This window comes from Mus caroli, unplaced genomic scaffold (assembly GCF_978045245.1).
Source record: "Mus caroli unplaced genomic scaffold, Mus_caroli_1 scaffold_12, whole genome shotgun sequence".
NCBI classification, from domain to species: domain Eukaryota; kingdom Metazoa; phylum Chordata; class Mammalia; order Rodentia; family Muridae; genus Mus; species Mus caroli.
Genome location: NW_028227267.1, coordinates 44,641,720 through 44,649,666, shown reverse-complemented (window position 1 = coordinate 44,649,666; position 7,947 = coordinate 44,641,720). Strand labels below are relative to the sequence as shown.

General features: G+C 47.1%; 1 pseudogene; it reads right to left on the bottom strand.

Annotated features, from left to right (window-relative positions):
- Positions 1-1,259: 1,259 nt before the first annotated feature.
- LOC110309941 (glucose-induced degradation protein 8 homolog pseudogene) lies at positions 1,260-1,960 on the bottom strand (annotated as a pseudogene).
- Positions 1,961-7,947: the final 5,987 nt, after the last annotated feature.

Here is a 7,947-nt window from a genome sequence, read left to right as displayed (position 1 = left end):
TGTGGCCTCTATTGGGGGAGGTGTTTCACGGAGGATGGGTCTTGAGGTTTCAAAAGCCCAAGCCAGGCCCAGTTTCTCTGTCTCTGCCTATGGATCAGGATGTAGAGCTCTCAGCTACTTCTCCAGCACCATCTATGGAGGCAAGTGTGTGGGCATGCTCCCTGCTGCCATGCTCCCTGCCTTGATGATAATGGACTAAACCTCTGAAACTGTAAGCCAGCCCACAATTAAATGCTTTCTTTTATAGGAGTTGCCTTTGTCGTGATGTTTCTTCACAGCAATAGGTCACTGACTAAGACAATGACTAATCTGGAAGGTCTGACGAGCCTGACAGACTAAATTGATAATTCTGATCTTCAGTGATGAGCATCATGGATGTGCAAATAAATACTGTTGAAAGTACACTAAATCAACAAGATTACATTCTCGTGCAGGTTATAGCAGGTCAAACATGATTCTAAGCATTTTCTTTTTTTTTTTTCCTTTCTTTCTTTTTTTTTTATTCTGGAAGTAAAAGGAAATCTTTATTTTCAAATAAATTTACCTACAAGAAATTATTCATTGATCCACTATGAATGAGTCTCTCATCACATACAGCACCAAAAATATATTAAAAAAAACCCACCACAGCCTCACCTCTCACACACACATCCCCTCCCAAAAGCCACACCGCCCACACCAAAAGACAACAAAACAAAACAAACAAAACAAAAAAACAAAAAAACAATCCAAACTCAATACTCACACAAAAGTTATCTTTGAATTAAGATTTACAAATTTATACATTTTTTCCTATGAAGGAACAAAATGAGGAAGAAAAAAGAAGGGGTAAGGAAAACCATGAAGGTCTGGTGAGACCCAGGAAGATAAACCCTGCCTGCCTGCACATAGCAGGTCGGAAAAGCACATCAGTAGTGTTCATGTCTGTCTGTCTGTCTGTCCTAGGTGAGGCTTTCAGCTGAGATGATACTCCCTAGCCATGCAGCACACAGTGGCACATTACATCTTCTGGAACCAGCAATCTGGAAGCACGGGGTAGTCAACGGCAGTGTGTGCAGCTCTCAGGATACAGGGCATAGCAGAGGTGTCTTCCATCATGGGTTTGCCAGGGTTTAAATAGGCCATTTTCCCCTTTTAAACAATGGGGCCAAAGAAAAGTACAGGGGGAAAGGTTCTCTACTGTGGCGACAATCAGCCAGTCACAGCCGGAGGAGGGAGAGTCCTGTGCCTATTGACAGTGCTGGGTCTGTGCACAGGCTCTACTTGGGCTCCTCAGTCACACCTTTGCTGAGGTCTGTCATTTTGGGATATTTTACTTTCTTCTGGTCTAGCTCATCCTGAGCCCGAAGTAAGCAGTTTCAGTAATTTTGCCAGCTTGGGTGTGGACTCTCGATTCTCATAATCCAGAGCAGCCTGGTTAACTTCACTCCATACCTTTTGCCTCTGCATCATGTGGAGGAGGTCTCCAAAAGGCGACTCCTCAGGGCTATCGAAGGCCAGCCAGGCCAGTGTGCGCTCCATCTCTGTGAGGCATTCTCGGCTTTCCTCACCCTGCTCTGCCAGTTGCGTCTGGGCAAACTCCAATGTCTCACGCTGACAGATAAGCTCAATCAAGTGTTGTTGCTGAAGGTGGAAGTAAAGATACCAACCAGTTTGTGTCTAGGAGCTCTGGGTGGAGGCTGTTGATCAAGGCGTTGGCCTCCTGGATCTGACCCTTCAGAATCATCTCCCGAATCTTGATTCGCTCATCAAGTGTTTCTAGGTCCACACTTGGTTCCATCCCAGACTCCATCCGAAAATTCTCTGTTGCTTCCTTAAAGCCCTCTGTGACTAGGTAGTTCATGATGAGTCGGTTCATGTCTGCTCGCTGAACATGCAAGTTATTGAGCTTTCCCATCCATTCATCTTTGGTTATTTCATCCGGCTTTTCTGCATAACTCATTATGATTTATTTCGTGCGAATCCCACCTCCCGTGCAACAGTGTCTGAGTGGCGGCTCCGCGGCCACTCCCGGGGCCGGGGAGGGGCGGCTCTAAGTGTTTTCTACTTGATCCTCACATCATCCTGTGAGATATGTATTGCTTCTCCCCATTACAGATGGTAACTGGGGCACAGAGAACTGGGAGAATCATCCAAGTCTTGCTGTGAATAAGACGTGGAGCTGTATGGAAACATAATTTCAGCCAACACTGAATGCTACACTATGGAGACATGGATTACACAGTTTTTAAAGCGGATTATATTTAGACCCATATATTCAATGCTTTGCCGCGGGGTGGGTGTCCTACTCTGGGGGTGGGAAAGCACAGTCTGAGATGTAGGACAAAGCTGTAGCTGGTTCAGGGGTCCCCAGACCTGTGACGAGACTGGTGTCGTGGGGTCCTCTGACTCTTGAACATCCAGGCACAGCTGGGAGTTGAAGAGCCGAGAATGGAGTGTGGGGGTGGGGCATGGACTGGGGACAGCATCTAGACTGGGCAGGGACAGTGGAAGCAGAGTTCTGGCTTGTCACAGCAGTGATTGTCCTTAGCTTGGTGGAGGTAGCCTGGGATCATACAGAGGCCTTCTATGAGAGAATTAAGCCGAGGCTCTGTAGGCGAATGCCTTCTCCATGGCTCCCCACTGTGGATTGTAGCCGCCTGTGGCCACACTGACTGGGTTCCTGAGTGGGAGGCCGGAGCTGTATGGGAGAGATCAGTGAGAGAAATAAGAGACCAAGACATATTTCTGTTCAAAGTTTACTCAGAGTCTGTGCTTATAAAGGGGGGAGGCCTATCCCCTGCAGATCTACTTTTGATGCCCTTTGCCAGCCTGTAGGTGATCTATCTGAAAGAACTGTTTTGGCAAGTAGGTGTAAATTACTGGATTGCTTGCTGTCCCCTGAAAATCTTAAGGCCCTTTCAGCAGGTAGCAGTGTCTTGGAGAAGAGCAGCAGCAGGTGACAGAACAATAGAGCCATCTAGGTCAGCAGGTGACAGAACAATAGAGCCATCTAGGTCAGAAGGCTTCACCCCAGGTGGTCTCACACTCAGTGGCAGCAAGGTCAGAGCCAACCTACTCAAGGCTGGGGGGGCTACAGTGGATCTTGATGAAAGAGACAGTCCACGGTTCTAAACTGTTTATTGAGTGTTCATGGCAGAAGATGGATGCATATCTAACTGTACCCACTTCTCAGGGTGGACCTGAGATTAAATACCTTTTGCAGAGAGGAGTGTGTCTGGGAAGGAAAGCTTATTGGCTATGTTCTCCAGTCCTCTAGGTGTCTCATCAGCATGGAGAACTCTGTTCTGGGCCTACGTGAACCACAGGTTTCCTTATGCAGGGAGTATGGCACATGTTGCTAGGAATTTGGCTGGGAACAGGGAGTCACCTAAGTTTCAGGTTTGTGCCTTCTGAGTCTCCGGGTCTCAACCTGCTCTACCTTACCAAGCTTCCTGGCATGGTTTTACATCAAATTTCATATCAAAATTTCTCACATCAAATTTCTCATCATCAAATTTCTCATATCAAATTTCATATCAACATTTCTAAGGAAGAGTTGAACATTTTTGTGAAATATCTATTAGTTATAGAAATGTAGTTATAAGAACTTTATTATTAATAAAAGCAAGGCATAATAATTTTTAAAAAAATATTTTATGTGAAAAATCCAAACTTTGGTTACCTACTAATGGGGAGTTTGTGCTGGGTTGTGCATGTTAAGGGTAGAGTGTCAATTATTCTGTGGGGAGAGGAAGTTAAATGTCCTGGAAGAGAAGAAGCAGCCCTCTTTTCCTACATCACAGTTGCTTGTTTTAAAGACACCAATGGTAATGTTATGTACCTGGAAGACAGTGTTCTACAACCTGTAGGCAGAAGAAACCCACAAACTAGCCTGGGCTATGCAGTGAGACTCTGTCTCTAGATAAGTAAATAAAAGGCAATCTTAGATGTCCAGAAAACTATGTCCAGAAGTCAAGAGCAGGAGAACAGTAGGCTAGCAGAGTAGATACAGCATCCCGTGTGCGTACACAGATTGACAGCAGCTTTGGAATGGGAAGTGTGTAGCCTATGGGTGGGTGGGTGGGGATGTTAGTCGAGTATAGACAGCAAAGAATAGGCTAAGTTTTGAAAGGCTACCAAGAGTTAGGTGAAAAGGAACATGGAAGGTGACTCCAGATAGAGGACCACAGAGTCCCTCTGTCATGTGATGTAGATGAAGAGATGTGGAGCTGAGCTCATGAAAGCCTAAGGGGTCTAGTATTAGGTTTGGGTAGTGGAGAGAGATGAAGTTGAAGCTACTGAGAACTTCCAGGTACTATTAGAGAAATATGCATTAATTGTCCTTGACCTTACAGCTTGTGAATGCTATTGACGGTTCTAAATGTACAGCTACTCACCGTGGTTTGGAGATAACAGCATTTGCTGTTGGTGCTCGTGAGCACGAAGATAAAACAATGTTGTGTCCTGAGAAACAGGTCGTGCTTTCAAAGGATTCCCGGGGTGTTCACTTGAAAAAGACAGTACAAAGGCGTGATCTAGCATCCTAGCTAGGGATACTGTAGTAACCTGGGTCTGGCCGATGCCACACTCCACGTGCCTCAGGCAATGGCTGGGGATGGAGATCTGAGTCCAGAGTAGAAGAAGCCATATAAGGCAAGTCCAGAGGAGAAGATGGTGAGCAAGTCAGGACAGAAAACCACCATACCTCAGGCAGTCCCAGAGCTGAGAGGTCCCTGCCGGCCGGTCGGTCAGTCTTTGGAGTGCAGAGACCAGAGAGTGATCCTGGAAGGGAAAAGGAAAGGCATCCTGCACAAATGCTGTAGTTAAGTTCCCTTGATGAATCCTTTCTTGTGTATCCTCCTGAAAGGCGCTCAAGAGAAAGAGTTCACTAGAAGCCAATGAGTTAGAAGCATTGGCCGCTGTAACCAATCGACCTCACAGTGAATAATACCATATGCTTTATTTGTGACTCATTCAGCAGTCGTAGGAAAGCCCACAGAGCATGGGGTGTGGTGGGGTGGGGGTGGGGGTGCTCCTTCATGGAGTCACTTGGGCATCTGGGCTGATGGGGGCTCTGTTTTGGTGGTCTTCCAGGTTACAATGGGGGTCATCTCTAGTCCCCATACCTGCAAAAAGCAACCAACAAGGATGGAAGGTGACACAAGAGGTGTCAGTGACCCAGGCTTTAATAATACAAATGAGAAATGCTTTGTTTGCACTACGCTTGAGCTCCAATGCCTGGAGACCCCTGGTACTCCATGCAGATATTTAGAATATTCTTCAGTCATGGAGACTTAGCTGTGCTGAGTCATGGGGTGGGTTGGCAAGTTTGTTATTCTATTTTCAAACTTATAGAGCTTCTCTTTCTCTCTTTCCTTACAATGAAAACTCTGCTTCCAGATGCACCCTCTCTTTGGATGGCCTTCATCATGACTGTAAAGATGTGGGATAAGCCCAGTCAGGTCTTTGAAAGTGGCTAAGAGCCCAACTGGAATGGACGCAGACAGTAGTTGGAAGAAAGTGACAAGGTAGGTGGAGAGACCAGACTGCGTAGAGTCCAGGAGACCCAGACACAGAGAGATCTGAAATGAGCCGTCAGGATGCACTGTCAGAATCAATCACCGCTATGGCTTTTCCTCTCCTGTGTCTCTGCTCCCTCCTCATCAGCTCCAGATGCACACACAGTTCCTTTCCTGTGGGCCCTGTGGGCTGTTCTTGCCAGCAGAGTGACTCACACGAGCACACTCCCACGCAATTCTGACTCCACCATAATAGCAGCTTTCCTCCACTATGGACTTTTTCCAGAACCTTTAACACGGGCAGACAAGGATTTGACTGAAAGAAAGAATGGACAATTATGTATGTAGCTTTAGCTTGAGTCTCCCGAATAATTTCCTGGCAGATGTGATAGTCTTTACCTTCAAACTGGGCACTCACATGTGAGCCTGCTTCAGATAGTGCGTAGAGGAAAAAAACAAACAAACAAACAAACCCTTCGTTAGCGGCTTTTGCCGTTGCTGTGGCAAAATTCGCTGAAGACATACACACACAGGAAAGAAGAGCTTGTTTCAGATTAGAGTTTGAGGGATACAGTCCATAATGGTAGGGAAGGCGGTCCAACACGTAGATTGTGGTGACGGTGGGAGGGCGAGGCAGCTGGTGACATTGCAGGGGCAGTTAGGGTGATTGGCTGGAGTTGGAGCCCAGAGGTTTAGTCCCCTCTGGCCCCCTCATCGGTCAAGTAGGCTCCATGTCTAAAAGGTTTTGCAGTGCCACAGCTGGGGGCCAACTGTTTAAATGCAATGTCTGAGAGACATTTCACATTGAAATCATTGCAATTTCCAGATCCTGTGTTCTGGGACCATTGCCTGCCCCATTTACTTTTTTTTTTTTTTTTAAGAATGTGTCTGTACCATGAATTATAATAGTGTGCCCTTTTCTTAGTCCTGGAAATCACACCAAGCACCTATGGTCACGAGGGACACCCTTGGCCTGTCTTATTTTGTCATTGTTGAGATAGAGTCTCATTATGACCTGGCTGGTCTAGCACTTCCTTTGTATCAGGCCGGCCTTGAATTCACAGTGACCTGCCAGTCTCTGCCTCCTGTGTGCTGGGATGAAGAGTCTATGCCACCATGTAAAAACACCTGTCTTCAGGTGCTCACTCATTAAAGAAGAGGAAAAAGCAGCCCCACAGTCCAAAGTTAACAAAAATTAAACATACGGAGAAAGAAGAATTGGCTTTGTACACAAATTTCCATTAGTAGCAGCCTAACAAAACATGAAAATCTCATAGGTGTTCATCAAAGTTATCAACAAATCCCCCGTCTCGTTTTCATTATGTGGTTGTTGGTTAGAAGATATTGTCTGCTACCCTGGAAGTCACGTTGATGTCGGCAGAGCACCAGGAACGCTACCCACTGTTTTCTCCTTAACTGTGGTTTAGAAAGGAAGGGCACAGGCTGAAGTCACACAGGGTGGGCAAGATGGCTTGGTGGATGGAGGCACTTGTCACTAAAGCTGATGACCTGACCTCACCTTGGCACTCACATCATGGAAGAAGACAGTGGATCTCCATAAGTCTTCCTCTGACCTCTGACCTCTATCTGCATGCCACGCCACCTCCCTCCCCAGTAAATAAGTAAAGAAATAAGATTAAAAACAGCCGGCCAGGTGTGGTGACGCACACCTTTAATCCCAGCACTCGGGAGGCAGAGGCAGGCAGGTCAGAGGCAGGCAACCGAGGTTGAGAAGTCCCAGCCTGTGCTGTTGTTCTCTGGGCCATTTCTGGGTCCACTGCCCTGCAGCAGCAAGGGTCTATATTGATGTGACTCATGTTACCACCAAAAGCCACGTGGAAGTCCCTGGTCTGGGCTGCTGCCTCGGGCCATGTAGATGTCTCAGGGCTGAGCAGAGCTATCCGCCTTTCAATGCCTTCAGCACTCCAGAGAGAAGGCTTGGCACCTTGCCTGGGCTGCACAGTAGAACTGGCCCTGGTGGTGGTGGGGCTCTGGTGAACTGGCCCCAAGGGCTGGAGAGCAGGAGAGCAGGCCCCGCCCCTTACTGGGGAAGAGCTAGAGAAGCTGGAGGGCTGACCAACTCAGCTACCACCCAGGCCCAGATCCAGGACTCTGAGTTAGCTCACCCCAATATCTACCCCCAACTGCTGGAACATGTGAAAGGGCTGGGCCTGCCAAACCAAAGCTGCAGGATGTCTGTAACACAGGACAACAATGGGATATCCATGAGCAGTCCTGATGAGGAGGAGCTAGAATTAACGGTGTGGCAAAAGCCAGATGCCTCAAACCAGAACAATATACTCAACTCACCAGTAGAACAACTCACTGTAATGAACATTTGTAAGTAGAGCTGTGTGGACAAAGGAGTGTACTGTGTGACAAACCATGATACACTGCAGCTTCCAAGGTGAGATGGGTTTGTTCGTTTTGTTGTTTTGTTTTCCTT